This window comes from Mytilus californianus, unplaced genomic scaffold (genome assembly GCF_021869535.1).
Source record: "Mytilus californianus isolate M0D057914Y unplaced genomic scaffold, xbMytCali1.0.p SCAF_7, whole genome shotgun sequence".
Taxonomy (NCBI): Eukaryota; Metazoa; Mollusca; class Bivalvia; order Mytilida; family Mytilidae; genus Mytilus; species Mytilus californianus.
The window spans coordinates 83,808,171-83,828,706 of record NW_026262723.1 but is presented as its reverse complement, the minus strand read 5'-3'; the positions used below and the strand labels follow the sequence as shown (position 1 = coordinate 83,828,706).

Below are 20,536 nucleotides of genomic sequence, written 5' to 3'. Positions count from 1 at the left end.
CATTAGCACATCTCATTTCCATTGAGAATATTTGGTCCTTATCCCTCAGTCATGGTCTATTGACTTTGAAACTTTTGCTTAGTTTACATGTACAAGTTTGTGATTAGGTCAGTTTATGGGAAACCACTAATGTTATGTCAATGATATTTGGTATGCAAATGTATTGGCATTTGCAAGTTTCATTTCCATGGAGATTATATAACACCACCCCCTCATTATGGTTCATTGACTTTGAAACTTTTACATAGTTTACAAGTTAATGTTTGTGTTTAGGTTTGTTTAAAGGGAACCACTTATGAAAAGTCAATTGTATTTGGTATGCAGTTGTGTTAGCATTGGCACATCTCCTTTCCATGGAGATTGTCTAGCCCTGTACCTTCAGTCATGGTTCATTGACTTTAAATATTTGCTTAACTTACAATGTTAAAGAATTGCTATTTTAATTTCAACATTTGCATTATCAAAATAACAAATAGGCGAGACATATCTCTGTTAACAGTTTATATTTGTCATCAATTAGTCACCGTGTGTTGTCCATTGTAAACGTTTTTTAACTCTACCCTCTGAACCACTGTGTGAGTTGAAACCCATCTTGGCCATCGTTATCCTTCTGTACAATGTACATGCCTACAAACAAACAATATGACTTCCATTTAAAGAAAAGTGTTTAAAAAAACTTTTCAAAGACTGTATAACCCATCAGTGGCGCTGGAAAGGTCTGTTGAGGACATAAAGTGTCCACGTTACGTGTACTACAAATAGAATATTTTACAAAACAATAAATACAAGGACTGAAAAACATCTTTGTGCAGGGGCAATTTGCTATCAATCTTTGGATAATTGCTTTTAAGCATCTTGATTGATTACTGTGCTATCAAAGGATGTTATGAAAATAGAAAAAATGATACATTTAGTATCCCGAAGTTCTTCTGGAAAAAGAAAATACATCAACCAATGAAAATCCTACGGAAGCCGTTAGTGTCGGGTTATAACGACTAGTTAACTTGACTATCTATAGAAATAAGGAGATGTGGTATGATTATGATTGCCAATGAGACAACTATCCACCCAAGTTCAAATGAAGTGGATGTAAGCAATTATAGGCAACCGTATAACTCGTTATAACAACTTAGCTTACTCGTTATAACGAGTTACTAGGTCGTTATAACAAGTTAGCTAAGTCATTACAACAAGTTAGTTAAGTCGTTATAACGACTCGGAGTAAGCTTAGTCGTTATAACGAGTTAGCTAAGTCATTACAACAAGTTAGTTAAGTCGTTATGCTAACGAGTAAGCTAAGTCGTTATAACGAGTGAGCTACGTCATTACAACAAGTAAGTTAAGTCATAACGAGTAAGCTAAGTCGTTATATAATAAAGACTTTTTAAATCAAACTACACCCTGACACTAACCGGCTTCCGTCAAATCATGGATATTTATGTAAGGTGTAATTAAATAATATATTTGGAAGACGTTTTAAGATATCCATAATGTTATTCAGCACATACATTGTTGCAGACTGAGAGAATTGTTGATGAAATAATGTCAAATGCACTTTTTTGACAAATTTGCAACAAGAGGATTTGATAACAAAAATGTATACATCGGTGTATAAATTATACTATGATGTTCTCTGTAAAAGTAATGTCATTCCATCTATTTGTGGGACTTTTGACAAGTCAATAGTTTCCAAGACTAAATTATGTATTGTTTGTCACAGCGCCTCGTTTAATAGTCGGCCTCTCATGGAAAATCCAATAAGACTAGTAAGAGGATACCGTGCTAATTACACATTACATAACCGCAGCAATTAGTGAGAATTTATGACTATATCAAAATCAATTCTTTAACTAACAAATATAGTCCGAAGATTTATATATTTTTCTCTTGAAATAAGGCCATGCAAATGGACGAAATCATTGCACAGTACATTCAAGTTTTTTTTCAGTTCAAAGTTTCATTTCAGTCAAAAATACTCGCCCGTTCTTTAACAATTATTTTCAGATGCGTCATTTTATAATGTGAAAAGAAAAAAGATAGCATTTTAAAAACAATAACACAAGAAACAAAAAAGTCTAGAATGATGCATAATCCGCCGCCGGTTTGTAAAATACATGAAATATTAAGACAGCAACTCAATAACGCAAGTAATCTATGCATATATGGAAGAAAACGATTAACAAGGGTCCACACCATATTTTAAAAAGCTCTACTATACACCACCTCGAGCCAATAGAAAAGTTGCCAACTCATTGAGCAAAAGATGACCATACCACCACCAAATTATGCAAAAACATAGGTCAAAAAGTAGGCCAAATTTCTAAAATTAATTCACCAAACGTGCTTGAGAACATTTTCTAGATTTTTTTCTATCTCCTCTCAATTGAAAAGTTTTCCAAATTCGTCTGTATTCTTCGTGTCAGTATTTATGGTTATAACATTATTTCTTGTTTCTGAACATGTAACCAAATTAAAAATGCTTAAAGATGACTTCAAAGTTTGAGTATCAAATAGATCAGAAGGACGTTCTTAACCAAAACCAAAGCTCTAGAATATATATATATATACTCGAAAAGTGTGTCAGGAAATAGGAATGTTTTTCATTTTATTTTCTACTAATATCAAAAATACTTGAATTGAACTGAGTACATTGTTAGACTAAATTGAAAGCTATAGCGGTCCAATGAATTTTTTTCTAGTTTATATTTCCCAAAAAGGATATGATCATTTTTTTAAAAAAGGATTTCTATGATGCTTTTATTTCAATAATTATCTTTCAGCAACAATGCGGTCAAAAGATATAAGCTAGCAAGTCTCGGAGCGTTTTAAATTACACGAACAAAATGTTTGAAATGATTAATGAGTGTTCCCGTCTGATTTAAAACGCATACGGATACACTGGATACTAAATATTCCATGCTATTAATCAGTTTCTGACTGGTGATTTTATTGTCAATTCTATAGTGAAAAAATTTAATCAAAGGCTTAAATTTTTGTATAGAAACAAAGTATGTCTAAATTTTAAATCTAGGAAAACATTGTGCTCTTCTCTGATTCAACGTCACTTTGATTATGCATGTGCATGCTGGTATGAAGGTATATCCAAACAAATGAAGAAGAAATTTCAAGTGGCACAAAAAAGATTGTGAGATTTCTGCAATTACATCCTAGAAAGAGTGTCACATAAATTACATTTGAAAAATTGTGGTTTTTTTTAAATATTAGTAATAGTCAAATAACTGAGACTCAATCATGTTTCAACATCTTAACAATATATGTCCAAACTATTTACATACTAACTTTGTAAGAAATGAAACATCTTTCAATACAAGATCTGGTAACATGAATTTTGATATACCAGGAATTACAGGGTGTGAATCTACCACTTATTTTATAATGGAATAAAAGATTGGAACTCGCTACCAGAAACAGTTAAACTCAACAAATATAATTTTAAAGTACAAATAAAAAAAAGAATTGATGGATAAATTTAAATCCATCTTTAATAGTGAATTTGTTTTTTATCAATTTTACTGAGGCTTTGAGCCTTTATCTGTGATCATTTTTAATGATTTTTGTTATTTATATTGGTCAACCTTGGTGTGAACTGGAAGTCTCATCTTAAAAGGACCCCACTGGAAATAAGTTACAATAACTTTTGTGGGTCATCCTAAGGTATTAGGCTGCAGTGAAATTCTAGTCTATTTAATTGAATTATTACAATCTAGTCAAATATCAAAATATCATGACAATTTCCATAATTTATTTTTTAAATTATAATTTTTAGTGATCATGTAAATCATTTTAGTGTCTGTAACTGTAAAATCCTATCCTTAAAATTGAGAATGGAAATGGGGAATGTGTCAAAGAGACAACAACCCGACCACAGAACAGACAACAGCAGAAGGCCACCAACAGGTCTTCAATGCAGCGAGAAATTCCCGCACCCGGAGGCGTCCTTCAGCTGGCCCCTAAACAAATATATATACTAGTTCAGTGATAATGAACGCCATACTAAACTCCAAATTGTACACAAGAAACTAAAATTAAAAATAATACAAGACTAACAAAGGCTAGAGGCTCCTGACTTGGGACAGGCGCAAAAATGCGGCGGGGTTAAACATGTTTATGAGATCTCAACCCTCCCCCTATACCTCTAGCCAATGTAGAAAAGTAAACGCATAACAATACGCACATTAAAATTCAGTTCAAGAGAAGTCCGAGTCTGATGTCAGAAGATGTAACCAAAGAAAATAAACAAAATGACAATAATACATAAATAACAACAGACTACTAGCAGTTAACTGACCTGCCAGCTCAAGACTTCAATTAAACTGATTGAAAGATTATGTCTTCATCATACGAATATCAGGCACAATCCTTCCCGTTAGGGGTTTAGTATTATACCATCATAACATATATGAGAAGAACATAACCCGTGTCATGCCAACAACTGGTTTTTAAATAAATGTGTTTAGTGCCGATGCAAAGAATGTCTAGTGCTATACCTGTATGTCATTTTAAATTATTGTCTGTCAAATTCATGCCTTTTATCTTGAATATATATATATATATATATTTAGACCCCTCTACCAAGCAATTTATTTACATGCACACGTATAAAAATTGCGGTTTTTATCCAACGCAATCATAGGTTTGAACGTTGATTTCAATTTAGACTTTTATATATTTTTTCGTTTGGGCTTGTATTATATTTTCCTTCGGGTTTATATGATCCGTTTATCCTAGAAAAATCAATTTCAAGAGTCTTTCCTAAATTGAGGTAAATTATATGGCCTTCCAAATACCGTTTCGATCCCTAACATCACTGAAGAGACATTAACTGACGAAATCCGTATATGGTGTACAAATTTTTGCACCTCATGTTTGTGGTATACCATCTTTTCCACAAGTTTATTGTTTTCTGTTTGGTATTAAATTAATATTAAGATCCATTTTGTTAGATCTGGTGATCAATTTATTTGGCAATCGCCAATGGCAGTCAGCAGGGTTTAAGAACATCAGTTGTTCGACCTGTTAGTCAAATGCTTTTTTTTTTAAATAGACTTTTTCACTTTTTTTGGTCTTTTGGAAATTGTTGTTTGTGCTGTATTTAGACCCCTCTACCAAGCAATTTGTTTTACATGCACACGTATAAAAATTGCGGTTTTTATCCAACGCAATCATAGGTTTGAACGTTGATTTCAATTTAGACTTTTATATATTTTTTCGTTTGGGCTTGTATTATATTTTCCTTCGGGTTTATATGATCCGTTTATCCTAGAAAAATCAATTTCAAGAGTCTTTCCTAAATTGAGGTAAATTATATGGCCTTCCAAATACCGTTTCGATCCCTAACATCACTGAAGAGACATTAATTGTCGAAATCCGGATATGGTGTACAAATTTTTGCACCTCATGTTTGTGGTATACCATCTTTTCCACAAGTTTATTGTTTTCTGTTTGGTATTAAATTAATATTAAGATCCATTTTGTTAGATCTGGTGATCAATTTATTTGGCAATCGCCAATGGCAGTCAGCAGGGTTTAAGAACATCAGTTGTTCGACCTGTTAGTCAAATGCGTTTTGTTAAAATATACTTTTTCACTTTTTTTGGTCTTTTGGAAATTGTTGTTTGTGCTGTATTTAGACCCCTCTACCAAGCAATTTGTTTTACATGCACACGTATAAAAAATTGCGGTTTTTATCCAACGCAATCATAGGTTTGAACGTTGATTTCAATTTAGACTTTTATATATATATATATATATTCACGGACGTTCAATGACGTGTCATTGTAATCAGGAGGTACTAAGTACTCTGTTCAAACATAAAAATAATGCTAACACATTTTTTTTATTGCACGTATGATCTAAGGATTATGTGTTTTAATAATTACCAGTTTTATTGTCGTATTAAAACGTTAAAACGGTAAATGAATAGATGTTCCGTTCAAAACCCGAAATAAACATAGAAAAATATTAATTAATCATTAGTTTTTTTTTCTGTAAATTGGATAATATTTAGTAAATTGATACAATTAAGCACTTATTCCATAAAAAAATCTGGAGAAATGAAAGGAGAAGATGACATTGTTTTCCTTCTGCTATATGACAATGTCTGTTTATTTCCCTTTTGCAAACCTTAATGGTGCGTTTTATTATGACGTAAAACTGGTAGTATTCAAGAACGTACGAACAAACGGACGGACATGTACATCACTATAACATTCATGTTTGTTATCTTTATAAGTAGAATAAGTTAGTAAGTTTATACTAGTCGTATCAAAAGACAACAAAACGATTCAACTTTTGGGGTTTTAAAAGGGGACAGAGAGGTGCAAGCCAGCGAAAGTTTTTTCCTTGAAAATAATCTTTAAAAAACTCTAAATCGGTGAAAACAAATTCTTAAGTAAATTGTAGAGATGACGTTTTTATTTCATTGTTTCCTTAATTCAATTATGTGTGTGCGGGATGTGCGGTGTGTGGTAGACCGAAAATTAGCCCAAGCGAGCATAACGAAAAGCGTATACACTTCATGTGTGGTGAATTTAGGCATCTTCATCTGGATGTTAAACAGCCTAGCCCATTTTAAAATATCAAAACTAAATTATACATGAAAATACTGTGGATAAATTCAGTGCGACTGTAATGATCAACACTCTAAATTGTACATGGCGAGTACACTTTTGTTCTGGCGTTTGCAGAACGTTGTCTGATGCAAAGCTGCTGCATGTTTATGACGTCGATTGGAACAATCGAACAAATAGCGTAACAATGAACAATTATTCAAGGTTGGAAACCGAAAATACAAGAAGCTGTGTTTGGGTAGTAGGTGAGTTACTTAGTCACTATAGCCTAATCTTGCTTTTCGCTTGAAAGAGGATTAATGCAACATTTATTATTGTAAAGTAGAGTTAATTTGTCCGTTATTTAAACTCCTGCCATTCCCGGAGATTTGTTTTCTCTTTATTGTCTGCATTTATATAGTGTTTCAATTCTCCGCCATCTGTTTTTGAAAAGTTGACAATATATATCTGCCAATTATCTTAATGTTTCGAATTACTGTCACTTGTATTGCTACATAGAGAAACTAGTCAATACCAGAAAAATGAGCAATTATCAAAATGACGCATATATGAAGCTATATTTTTTTAATGAACGAGAGTGCTATGTTCCTTCTTTTTTTTACACGTTTGATCGTTTGATAGATGGAAAATAAACATTAGAACTTTTTAAAATTTTATTTATATTCATAAATATTTAAATTTTAGAAATGTTTCAAAGAAAATGACACACAATCATGTTTATTATTATGGTGGATGTTATCCTGTTCAAACCAGACTTGTTTCGCCGAAGCAAGCATCGACATCTACAGATCTGCGGGACGAATCAAGTGATGGAACCAGTATGGACATGAAAAATCTTAATGATTCGGAAACATACAAAATGGCCAGTTATCACCAGAATAGACTACAAAACTGGAATTCATTTCAAGAAGAGCCAGTACCGACTAATTCAAGTTCCTGTTTAGATATCAGCAAGCGTGTGAAGTTAACTCACATGTCATCAGATTCAAATAGGTCATCTGAAACGTCAACTCAAAGTAGTTTTTCTAGATCTGATGATAGCGATATGGAATTTGAAATTTACCACACTTCCCTGATCAAAAATGCATTTGCACCATGTCCACTCCAAGTTCCATTAGAGGACAACTGTTTTTGTCCGCGTGCAACTTCAACGCCAACAATGTCACCAGAAAATCCCAACAGTCTTTCAAACCAACCAATCAGACCGACAACGCAGAGAAAACCTGTAAAACGTAAATTACAATTCGCTTCCGAAGATGAAGAAGCGGTGTATTACTTACAAACAAAATATTTCAACAACCATGAAAACTGATAGTATTTTTTAGGTGAAAAATTTATTTAAACTTTTTTAAACGACAAATCATGTGAAAAATTCAAAATAATTTGGAAAAAATAATGGTTTAAATTATATTTTGTATTCCTTTTCCATAGTATTTATATGTACATTTTAATGGTCTAATGAAGTGTAATATTTATGTATTTCAATATATATTATATCTTATATTTTAGATAGTGTTGTCGTTCTTTTCAGGGTGGATAAATTCGTCATGGCTTTGCAAAATGAAGCACTAGTCATTGCATTCGGGCATTTGTTGTAATGCTACAAATTGACAGATAGTATTTATTTAACATTTAATTGCAAAATAACAACTTTGACCACTAAAAATATAAATTAAGTTACTTAATAAAGTTCTAAAAGTGAAAATGTAAAACGTAGTGTCTAAATTAACCTGTGATCACATTAAAAATATCATAAAAGCCATCGGCGTTTCGATGCTGTTGATTTCCGTGCAACCGATGATACCAAGTATATTGCTTCCTTGCAAATTTCGACATAAGAATCAGCTTTATGAATTTTAAACCTAATTCTTTAATGACTGCAGAAACCCCTCCACCGTTAGTGCCTGACAACTTTTGATTCGTAGAATGAGAACACATAATTAAATTGCATCAATGATTAATAATTGCAGTGTGTAATAAGTTTTCTGTAACAGTGTATGGTTTATATTTCATCTGCTGTTTCACTATAGTCGTCGCCTGTATATTCCCAATATGATGAGTCAGTAGAGGAGGTATATGATGACCACTCAGAATCCTCAAAACTACTTGGTTCTTCGTCAATTTCTGAGAAAAAGCGCGGAGTTTCAGAATAATAAGATTCGTCGATTGGAGAATTTGAAATACTTTTTGAGTCAGACTGAGACATTTTCTCTCTCAGACTTTCTATAACAGCTGCAGCTGGAGGTTTTGTAATAGCTGAAATAAGACCCACCACATTTTCTCGTATTTCGTCTACCACATTCTCTGATTTTAACCTATTTGTAACAGATTTTGCACTGCCATTTCTTGAAAGTGTACTGTGTGGTTTTATTGCACTGAGCTTTCGTTTATTCGAATCCTTTATTCCTTTTAGAACGCTATCGTTCCACATAGGTATACTTTCTTTTCTGAGGTTAACAAGAAAGCTTTTCCTTAGTTTCCGACTTTTCTTAGAGCCATCAATATCCGGGGCTGGTTGAGACGAAAGCGCTATCGCGCTTTTAATAATTTCAAGTCTGTCATTATTGAGAGGAGGAGAGCTTTCCTCTTGGCGGGAAACAACAGACGGACATAAACGTTCAAAATCTTCTTTCCATTTTCCGATACAGTTATGTCTTTCCTCTTTTGGCAGTTTTAGAATTACTGACAATGGTACAATTGTTTGATCCTTCTGTTTCATTTTCTGATATTTCTCTTTTCTTCTGTATTGGTCGTTAATAGATGGAAGAGGGAGCACATCTGAAAGTCTTGAAAATACCGTCGGCGTAGAAAAGGAATTGTTTGTGCACGCACTGCTACTAATGTTGGGAAATACACATTTCTGTTTGACCCGACCATCGCCCACTAGATCAAATCGCTTTGTGCATCTTCTTGCAACTCTCATTTCTAGTCCGTTATAATTCATCATCTTTTTAGATTCCCTCAACGGCAGAAACTCACTGTAATATACATTATATATCTCTTGCTGTACTCTGTTCAAATTTCGTTTACAAATGTTGTCCAAATCGTTTAAATTGTTCTGCAAATATCTAGCATGTACCATGTTTCTGTGGTGAACTCTTAATATTTTCTCACTCCCTGCCATTAAATCAACACTTTTGCTTTTACCTAAAGACTTCATGTTTACGAAAAATGTCCCAAAAATTCTTTCACAGTAACAATTATTCTTATATTTGATTGATCCGAATATGTTAATAATGTACGCTCATTTCTCAAACAATTAATGATTAGAAAAAAACTGTGAAAAATTCATTATTTAATACTACCTGTATTTGTAAAGGACGGAAACTCATAAGATGTATTTCGCACAATAATGTTGTTTGCACGTTTAGCAATACACAAACCAGACAACAATCCTTATTTTGGAAAACTAAATCACAACGCATAGGAGAATAAAAAAAAATCTTCAAAGAAGTTGATGCAACATAGTTTTTAGCTATATGACAATAAGAAGATGTGGTATGATTGCTAATGAGACCTTTCACCACAGACCAAATGACATATATATATAAGTTAACAACTATAGGTCACCGTACGACCTTCAACAATGAGCAAAACCATAAATACTACTTTTGATGGATATAAACACATATTTTAAGAACCAATTTGTGCATGAGGATAAATCGTAAGTTTAACCTTGGTGTAAACTTCATGCATTATTGTTGACTTTTTAAAATGATATAAAGGGATCTTTCCCAATCATAGAAGTCCCTTTATGCATCATCCCTGGTATCACCCACGGCCTATACGATGTCAAAGAAATGGCCTAGAGATGCTTATATATAAATGGCCGATATGGAAAAGGACATATTGTAATAATGAAAAAGAAACAAAATTACTACGCGCAATAAAAAAATAGAAACAAAGGAATAGAGCTTTTATTGCTGTTCTTCATCTGAAAGTCACAGTGAGGCAGTCTGCATAGAGCAAAAACGCTCACCTCACTGCATTTTCAAGACAGTCCCTATAAAACAGATTTGAGCGGAAGAGTTTGCAAGATGTCGATCACACTACACAGAGCTACGCAGTATAATTGAAAAAAGTATAAATTATACATGGAAAAGAAATTTAACAAAAACTGTCATAAACTGTCCGACAATCTCAATATTAAATAAACATGTACATATATAGAAACAATACAATCGGTTAGACAGGACACATCAAAATGTATGTTAGATAACTCGACAGAGATATCACAAGGCGCACGTATAGTCTACTTAAGATACCACAAGGCGCACGTCTACTTAAGACTCATCAGTGGCGCTCGAAACAGAAAGAAGGTCAAATTGAAGACGAAGTTGAATAGCACAAATTCCGAAAATTGTTTCAATGTCGGCTAAGGTAATCTTTGCCTTGGCACATTACTGTTAAAATAAAAGATCATACATTGCACGGGCTCCACAGACCACGAAAGACAAACTCTGTTGATATAGAAGAAACTATAGGACAATGTGTATCAATTCATGACACAAAATCACTGCACGCACAAGTAGAAAACTAAAAGCAAAGGAACATCACTTTTCTTGCTGTTTTTAATCCCAAGGTCAAAGAGAGTTCTTCAACATGTAATATATTAACTGTTTTAACCTTAGCTAAAACATTTTTTCATCATTCGGGTCTTTTGAACATTTTTTTATTATTTTAACCACAATTAATTGCTTTCATTTTCGTAAAACTGGTCATTTGTTTGATGTAATGAAACATGAGGGTCGGGATTAGAGTATAAGTTGCTGACTATATATGCATTTTTCAAATCACAACATGCTTATATACTGTAATTTTGTATTAAAACAAAACTGATTTTAGTGTGTTATACAAAATGTTTCATTTGTTTAATTTAGAGTGTACCACAAACTCTGGTCACATAACATGGAATTCTCGTCCATGCTTCATCATCATTCATACAGTTCAGCAATTGAGTATACAATGTAACTTGTCGTAGGCAACAGAAAGGACACCATTTTTTGTACATTTATTGCTTGCCCTTCTAGATCCTTCATATGTGCTGGCCTGGTTCTAGTGGGGCTCTGTGTTGTATTTTGTAGACTTTCTTTTCTTCATATTTTTGATTGTCCTTTTTCAATTTTCTTTCAAACCTAACCATTTCTTTTAGTCGTTTCTTTATACATACATGCATGCATATCAAGAACCACGAAACCTGACGGTTGAACAGTCGGGCAATTGAAAATTCAAAAACCTTTCAACAATGCAAAAATTTAAAACGTATTTAGAAAATTAATTAATGCCTAATCATCTAACAGGTCGTGTATATTTCGAATTTTTGTGGGTTTTTTTTTCTCAAAACTAAAAACGAATAGACGCAAATATACAGACGTTTGCATAGTTATATTTCATATTCACGTTAAATGGTATTAAAGAGTTTTTGTTGCTGTATTGAAAACACGAGAAATTTGAATATACACTTTAATAGCAAGGGAATATCAAACTGACCGATTATTCCGCTACAAAAACTAACGCGTGAGAATCCATTAGTCAGTTTGTAAACTTTGAAATGAATATTGCTGTCATTTTCATTTCACTAATGTGGTTTTATCCCGCTGAACAAAGAAAACCAATTAACAACGGCAGATCGTTAAATTAGTTCCTGTTGAAAGTAAACAGAACTTTTTACGATTTTTGTTACAGGTATTCTTTTGAATAAATATACAACAGACAGAGCACTGTTATCAATAAAACGAAAATAATCCAAAACACTATTCCGTTATCCTTAATTGGTTCAGTTGATACATCGATTTTTGTTTTCTCCTCTATTTCTAAAGGCATATGTCGAACTGGCCTCTGGCGTCTCTGTCCCCTCATTTGTTTCAAGGATGCTTTTATTCTTACGTAATCGTTGAACGTGATGCTGCTCCGACGTCGGTCTCGACGAAAATATTGAACTGACGATTCTGATTCATTCCCGTTCATGTTGTAATATTTGTTTCTGAAATAAATAAGATAAAGATGATATGGATACCTATTCAGACCGGAATGGCTGTGCTTGGAAATTTAAGTCTCATAGATTCCTTTTCGCTACGAAAGAAATTAAATGTTTTGTGTCAGTCTTTCTTTAATGATATATCGTTTGAATTTTTTTTTATTGTTTTCATAAATTATCAACTACTGATTGATCAATGTCCAGTGGCAAATATTTTATGCATATTCAGAATGAAAACAAACGAACATAGACCTGCAAACTTTCCCACTTTATGGGGGATATACCCCATGAAAGGTGTTGACTTGACCCTCATAATACTCAATTATTTAGACTAAATGGGTTAAAAAAAACATTCAGAGGAGTGAAAATTACATTTAAACACATGTGTACTAATTCAAAACCATAAATTGTTTAATTAAGTATATTAATGACATGTATACGTATGCATTAAGCCATTTTGTGCTTAAAACCCGCCATGGAGAATTTGAAAGTTGGCAGGTATGCTAACTATAAATTCAACACTTAAGGTAGATATGGTGTCTTCCTCCATCTTTGATTTTGAAATACCAGAAAACAATCGGTCTAGATCTATAATAAAAGGTGCAAATTTTGAGAGTAGTAGGTAATTCATGTGTAAGAATTTTCAATTCAATATAGAAAATGACATATTTTATCATATTTATGGTTGTATTTTACAAAAAAAACAGAATACTTTTGTTTGATTCTATATTTTCCAACTTTGCCACATAAGGGGAGGCAACTCAAATGTAAGGGCAGATAATTCGCATAAAGTTACTTTTACAATAGAATGTGTTAGGAATTTACCTATTTTATTATGTAGCAAGAAAACGGGTCTGGTGACCCCATTTTTTCTTTTTCTTATCTGAAAGCATACTATTAGAGCTATCTTCTCATATTTTATCTCAAAATTCTATGGTGTAGTTTTCATTTTATGGCAGAAAATTGGGTTTTCCATGCATAATCTATACAAAATCTGTCAATTTTGCACAACCTGTAGCGTGAAAATAAGGCCCGTGACCCATTCTTTTTATTATTTTTTTTAAAAAAGCATGATATAAACTACATTTTGGCAAATTATTAAAAAATTCTATGGATTATAATTTAGACACCCCATCTACCTTAAGGGTTCTGTAGAGGGTATGTTTATTTACTTTCAGGAAAAGAAAGATCAACCTTCTATCAGCACACTAGTTTTAGCTCCCTTCTTTCGCGTATATCTGAAACGACTGTGAAAATAAGAATAGAGGGGCAGCACGTAAAAACTACAGTTATCGTAAAATCGTATGGATAAGAGCAAGAACACATAAAATAACGGAAAATATGTTGAAATATTAAGAAATCAAGAATTTGTATAGTAAAAAATCCTCGAAGAAAAATCTTTAACAGAAAAAAAGGGGGGTACACGACCCTAGCGTTTGTGGAAATATGTGGCATAAATTAAAGATATGAATGAATGAATGAATGAATAATGTTTCATATTTTGTTATTAAACGTGTGTCTGACTTTCCTTCACTGATAATTTTTTTTTATTATTGCAACTAAATCTCTTTATTCTAACAGTACATTTTTCATTAAATAAAAAAAGCCGTTTTGAACATCAAATGCCATTTAATGAAAACAATGATAAAACTTTCTTACCAGTGTTACATTCCAATATACTTAAGGCTTCTTATAACAAACTCCATTGTTTCGAGAATATTTAACAAACAAAGAATTTGGTAAGTATGGCGACAAGAATTTGATTAATCTCGGTTCCATAGCTCTCTCTCTCTGACCTTCCTGGTGTAAACACAAAGCACTTAAGGACACTCGACTAGCAGTTAAAGGAATTCTCTTGAGTAAACACACAGTAAACAGATGAACACTATTAATAAAACAAATATTATCCAAAACATAGTTCTAAAGCAATTTTCTTTGCTTCGTTCATTTGGAAATATTCTCCAGTTCGATTCAAAAGACAGGTATCGTGAAGGTCCTGTGCGTCTCTGGTCCTTCATTTGTTTTAGGGAAGCTTTGATCCTGACATAATCATTCCATGTTATACTGCTTCGCCGTCGCTCGCGACGGAAATACTGGACAGATGCCTCCGTTTCGTTTCCATTCATATTGCATGTGTACCTAAAAAAATAATATTTACACTAATGTATAATTAAATTGCAAAGCATCGAGTGTAAACTGAAAAGTATAATGAGGTAATTAAATGTACTTGTAGAGAGGTACAAACTAAGTCATGATGCCCATTTAGGTCATCTGTTCAATGAATGCACTTGTTAATAGTATGGAACTATTACAGCATCTAAAGTACCTGCAAAACGCGATAAAAAAATGTTCATGTAATTTTTACTTTATTCTGTTTAACAATCTCACAAACCTTATGTTATTTCCAACAAATGTTCAAGATTTTCACAAGTGGAGGCTTTTTCAACATGGTGTGGCACCGTAATATTATGCTTGTAATACATGTTCTTCTTTTTTACATTAGCAACACACTTGAATTGCAAAGTTTTTTATGACTCAGAATTAAGATAAAATAAAATTCACAGTTATACTGTTATTAAAACCCCCCACATAATTTAGTGAACTCATGTAATTTTGTTACATTCTAACATTTTAGAAAACGTCCAAGATGAAAATTCATGAATATCAAGCATTTAAATGGTTCCGGATAAAATTTCTCCAGATAAGGACAAAATGCCATATGCAGTCATACCAAACTACCTAATCTGAGAAGTTTTTTATTGCGTATGACGAATGTTTAATTAGAGAAAAATTACTTGTTTAACATCTATTTTAAATATCTACAATCACTTTGTAATAATTATTATATATATACTGATTGAAAGACTTGAACTATTGTATAAACCTCAATTTGAATTGATTAAAATTATTATATATTTTTGCGACAAGTAAAACATTTCACACTGTTTATTGTTCATCAAAAGTACATAAGTTTTACGGTCACCATCACGAATAGCATGACTATGACGATGTATCCGTGTCTAAACTCACTATAGCGACCTGTTGGTTGTGGCCATACATCTTCATATACCAGAATAATCATTCGATCTGCAATTTTACCGATTGTGGCATTTGGACTGAGTGTGTGTTCACATGGCGGGTGATACATGCATAGCAGGAGACGCTTACCATATCGTAGAAGGACAAGTTACAGTCGCTGGTATTCATTATTTAAAATATAGCTACTGAATGTATAGTACACTGACGACACAAACGTACAGAGGACACAGTTTCCCAAAACAGCTTGGATGTTCCCTTTTAAGATTAAGGAAAACAGATTTATTTGAGCCAAATATTTAAAAAAAAAAAACATCCTTTTTTTCTTGGGGCATTCAATAGTGTATAAATATATGAGGGCATATATATACGTAGAGGTAGCATTAAAGAATAGCCGAAACCGTCATATGTTACCCCGCTACATTCTTTATGTCCCTATCCCTTTATTATTTGAATTATTTGACATTTTTTCATACAGTACCTTTTAACGCTGACTTTACGGTGTGGATTTTTTCATTACTGACGGGGGCCTCGGTGGCCGAATGGTCTAAGTAGTTCAACTACATTATGATATCACTAGCCTGTCAAATTGTAAAGGTGCATTCGACTCCAATCTTAATTGACTAGGATGACTTGGTATCAGTTTTCCTACCGAAGGTCAGTGGTTCTCTCCGGGCACTCGGGCTTCCTCAACCAATAAAAACTGACCGCCTCGAAATAGCCAATAGTGCTAAAAGTGGCGTTAAACACCAATCAATCAATCAGTCAATTTATTACTGACGATCGTATGGTGAATGCATTTGCTTAGTTCCACGTTCACTCTGGTAGATAGTTGTCTCATTGGTAATCATACCAAATCTCCTTATTTTTTCATACTAAGGGACAGGCAACATTAGTATTTTAAGGTTTTGGTTTTTGTTTTACTCCCGCGTTTCGTTGGCTTTTTTATTACCTTTTCCAGAGCAACGCATCAGTGGCGGGTCCAGGGGGGGGGGGGGGTCCGGGGGTTGGAACCCCCCTTTTTTCTTGATGATCAATGCATTTGAATGGGGACATATATTTGGAACCCCCCTTTTTCCTGGGTTGGAACCCCCTTTTAAAAATGGCTTGATCCGCCCCTGTGCATTTACCCAATTTCTACTTAGAGCACATAGGCCAATTAGATAAATTTTCCCGTTAATCACGATTTAATTACATCATACTATCATTTAAAAAATGTACGAAAAATAAAAGATTAACCGAACGTTTTAGAGATACAAAATAGAATGACTTACCTTCGACGTAAAATAAATACTTCTCTGAAAATATCTGCCTTTCCGAGTGTAATATTATTGTTCCTTTAATATTTCCACAAGTTACGCCCACGCTTAGACAAAGCTAATCATTGCAAATTCCATTTTCCCATCGTTGTTTCATATCAAACAATGTAAATTTGTAAACTGAAACTGCTGTTTGATTTAATTATTATAGAATGGGGATGCCATATCTCTTTTCAAAATATCAACACCGATGGGAAATTAAATTAATTGATTATTGATTGGCAAAGCAATAAAATTGGTAGAATTTTACCTTGATCTCTGCCCATTTTGTTGATGATTTTTGTTTTTTTTTATTATGAAATTAACTTTAAGTTTTCCCTTGCATCTCCGTGATGACACTGTAGTAGAAAAAAAGTAAAAGAAACCTAAAACCTTTTGAATTACAAATTACAAATTTGAAATCTTTTATTTTGTTTTATTTTAGGTAAGGTTGATCTTGATTTGTTTTGTTTTGTTTTGTTTTGTTTTGTTTTGTTTTGTTGTTTTGGATAAGGTAAGTTTAGTTTATTTAGTGTTTGTTTTGTTTTGTTTAAGGCAAGGTAATGATACTTTATTTTTCGTTTTGTTTTGTTTTAGGCAAGGCTGGTTTAGTTCTTTTTTTTAAGTAAGGTGTTTTTGTTTTGTTTTGCATGTTTTGTTTTTTTAAGATTAGTCATAAATGATATTTCAAAGATATTTGGTATATATTTTTGAATAAGCTTTTTGTATTGACTGTTCTCGTTTGATTGTTTATGGAGTTCGGTTGCTGTCTTACTGACATTTACCTTCATCTATTATTCATACTGTTAAATGTGACATATTTTGTACTACAATCGCGTAATATGTATAGATTATCGGGGCTTTAAACACATTGGTATCGTAAAATATCATCCGCGAGTCACAATGTGAATCTTTTTTTTTGGCGAATGAGCGCAGCAAATGTGCTAAAAGGCTTCAGATTGTATCGAGCGGCTGATATTTAACGATATCAATGTCGTACCTGCTAACTTTTCAAAATATTTAGGGGATTTTAAGTGCAAGAGGACCTAATGCTCCTCTTATATTGGCGGCATACGTGTTATAAATCTAATACTATATTGTTTGAATGAGTATGTATGTGCTTTAAACCTTTTAACCCACTTCAATGCCGGTTTTGAGGTGTTCAGTTTATACAATAAAGAATTTCAAAATTCAAGTCAACATCTCTCATGAGGGGTATTCCCCATAGATTGGGATAGTTGGCAGGTCTGCAATATGTAGAAACCTCAATTTGTTTTGTTTATCATTACGCAGAAAATCCGATTGTTGTACCACAATCGTCCTGAAATCAAATCAAACGTTTTATTTAAAGTCGGCATGTTCTATGATGTGATATATCATCTACCACAATTCCAATTATTTCACAATATAATCCACGTTCTACATACCATTGTTTGTTTGCCATGGTGCAATTTGTACTGTAGTAATATTATGTAATTCTGTCTGTTCTCTTCCATGCTATATACGGTAATATATTCAAAACAACTAGGATAAATGTGTAACAATTTATTACCATAATTATTATGTCATCAATCAGTTTATAGAAAAATCATTTCATAGTATTTGGTTTTATTTACCATCACTATGGATTTTATTCGATGTAATACCTTATACACTGTCATTATATTGTTAAGACGCCCATTTCAAGTTTGAAAAATCATGATCCATGAGCATTATATTGTGTCGTTTAAAAACTTAACTTTTGGTCTCTCGTGTACCTTTTATCCTAAAGGTTACTATAGAAACGCGTCATGTGCGCATGAAATTAATTCGTATCATACATTTTTTATTTGTTTGGTTATTTTTTAGTTGTTATTTTTTCTTCTTTTTTTTGGGGGGGGGGGATTGTTTATTATTTTGTTTATGTTTTTTTTTGTGTGCAGGTGATTTAATATGATTAACTTCAACTTCAGTAATCAGTGGCGGATCCAGAACTTTTCATAAGGGGGGGGGGGACACTTGTCTATTACGCAGATGGTACTAAATCTATCGTGAGGCACACCAATTATAATTACCATAGGCGGATCCAGGGGGGGGGGGGGGGGGGGGGGGGGGGGGCGCTGACTGACCTAAGGGGGGGGGGGGGGGGGCGCTCCAGTCATGCTTCAGTGATTCCCTATATAATCAACCAAATTTTTCCCCCAGGCCCCCCCCCCCTCCCCTGGATCCGCCTATGGTAATTATAATTGGTGTGCCTCACGATAGATTTAGTACCATCTGCGTAATAGACAAGTGTCCCCCCCCCCCTCTTATGAAAAGCTCATCCTGCAGTTCTCTCGAATTAAGCTATCCAACAATTCGTCATCCCACACCATTGCGTTCGGAAAATTACTCGAGCACGTTTTTTTTTCATAATGATGATTTTTCACTTCTCTCTTTGAAAAAAAAACTCATTAATACGGCAATCTTTTGAAAGTTAATAAACATTTTTAACAAGCATGAACGAAATTTAAGCTTGTTTACGGACTTCTAACTCATTTTAACGGTTTTGTTACACACATTTATAATCGCATAACAAATAATTTCCAACAAATTGTTAGTATATTAAGGATTATTATAATTTCTATTCACACCAATTTAATCCACATTTGCGATTTCGTAACTCATTTTAACGTCGTTAAAATGTAAATGTCTATGCTTAATTCATTTGAACATTTGATATCGACCAAACAAATCCTATTTACAATGTCATAACTTAAATTTACGATTTCATGACGTGCATTTACGACTGAAAAATGTAAATATTTCAATTTAAAATTCGTTTAAACATTTGAATATATATATAAATCTTAACTCATATTTTCGATTTTCTAAGTCAATATTGCGATGGTAAATCTATTTTAACATCTTATACCGACAACACGACTTATATTTATAACTTTATAGCTCACACTTCTATTTTCGAATGAAAATGTTAATTTTATTGTATAATTCAACATAACAACTAAAACAGAAAATAATAGTTCTAATCACACAATCATAACACATATTGGCGATTTAATGTTGTGCTTGTATTAGTAGCTATAAGACAATACTACATTGAAATAGGATTGGATTTCTGGCGAAAAAATTCCTAAGGTCCGAAAATCTTCCTCCGAATATTGAGGAAATATGCCATAAATTTTCTAGATTGGAACGGTGTGCCCAATTTTTAACCCATGGTCTCGACAGCTCTAAACTTATATGGGTCCTAGCTAGTGCATTAGTGTGTAGCTTTTAGATGAAACTACACTGTTGATAGGATCAGTTTCTGGCGAAATCATTCTTAAGGTCCGAAAATACTTGTCCGAATCTTATGAAAATGCCATAATTCACAAAATTGGAAGGTCGTACCCACTTTCAAATCCGTTATTTTTCCAGTGTTTTGAAGTCCCAGGTTGTGATTTTATTCATAACCATTAGATAATACTACTTTTGTGATAGGATTGGATTTTTGGCGAAAAACATTCATCGGATTCGAAACTTTTCGTCCGGATCTTTTGAATATGCGTATATAGGAGCAAAACGAAATAGAATGTGGAACCACAAGTTTAAGCCGAATAACAGAAGAGTGAACAACGTAAAATCTACAACACAATAAATACGTGATGAAATAG

The 20,536-nt window shown here is 33.1% G+C and overlaps 1 long non-coding RNA gene across 1 annotated transcript; it reads right to left on the bottom strand.

The window, feature by feature from the left end:
* Positions 1-12,039: 12,039 nt before the first annotated feature.
* Positions 12,040-16,997, bottom strand: LOC127707765 (uncharacterized). Its single transcript, XR_007984998.1, has 3 exons — positions 16,878-16,997; positions 14,227-14,706; positions 12,040-12,573 (listed from the first exon to the last, which is right to left on the bottom strand). It is a non-coding gene; the product is annotated as an uncharacterized LOC127707765 (long non-coding RNA).
* Positions 16,998-20,536: the final 3,539 nt, after the last annotated feature.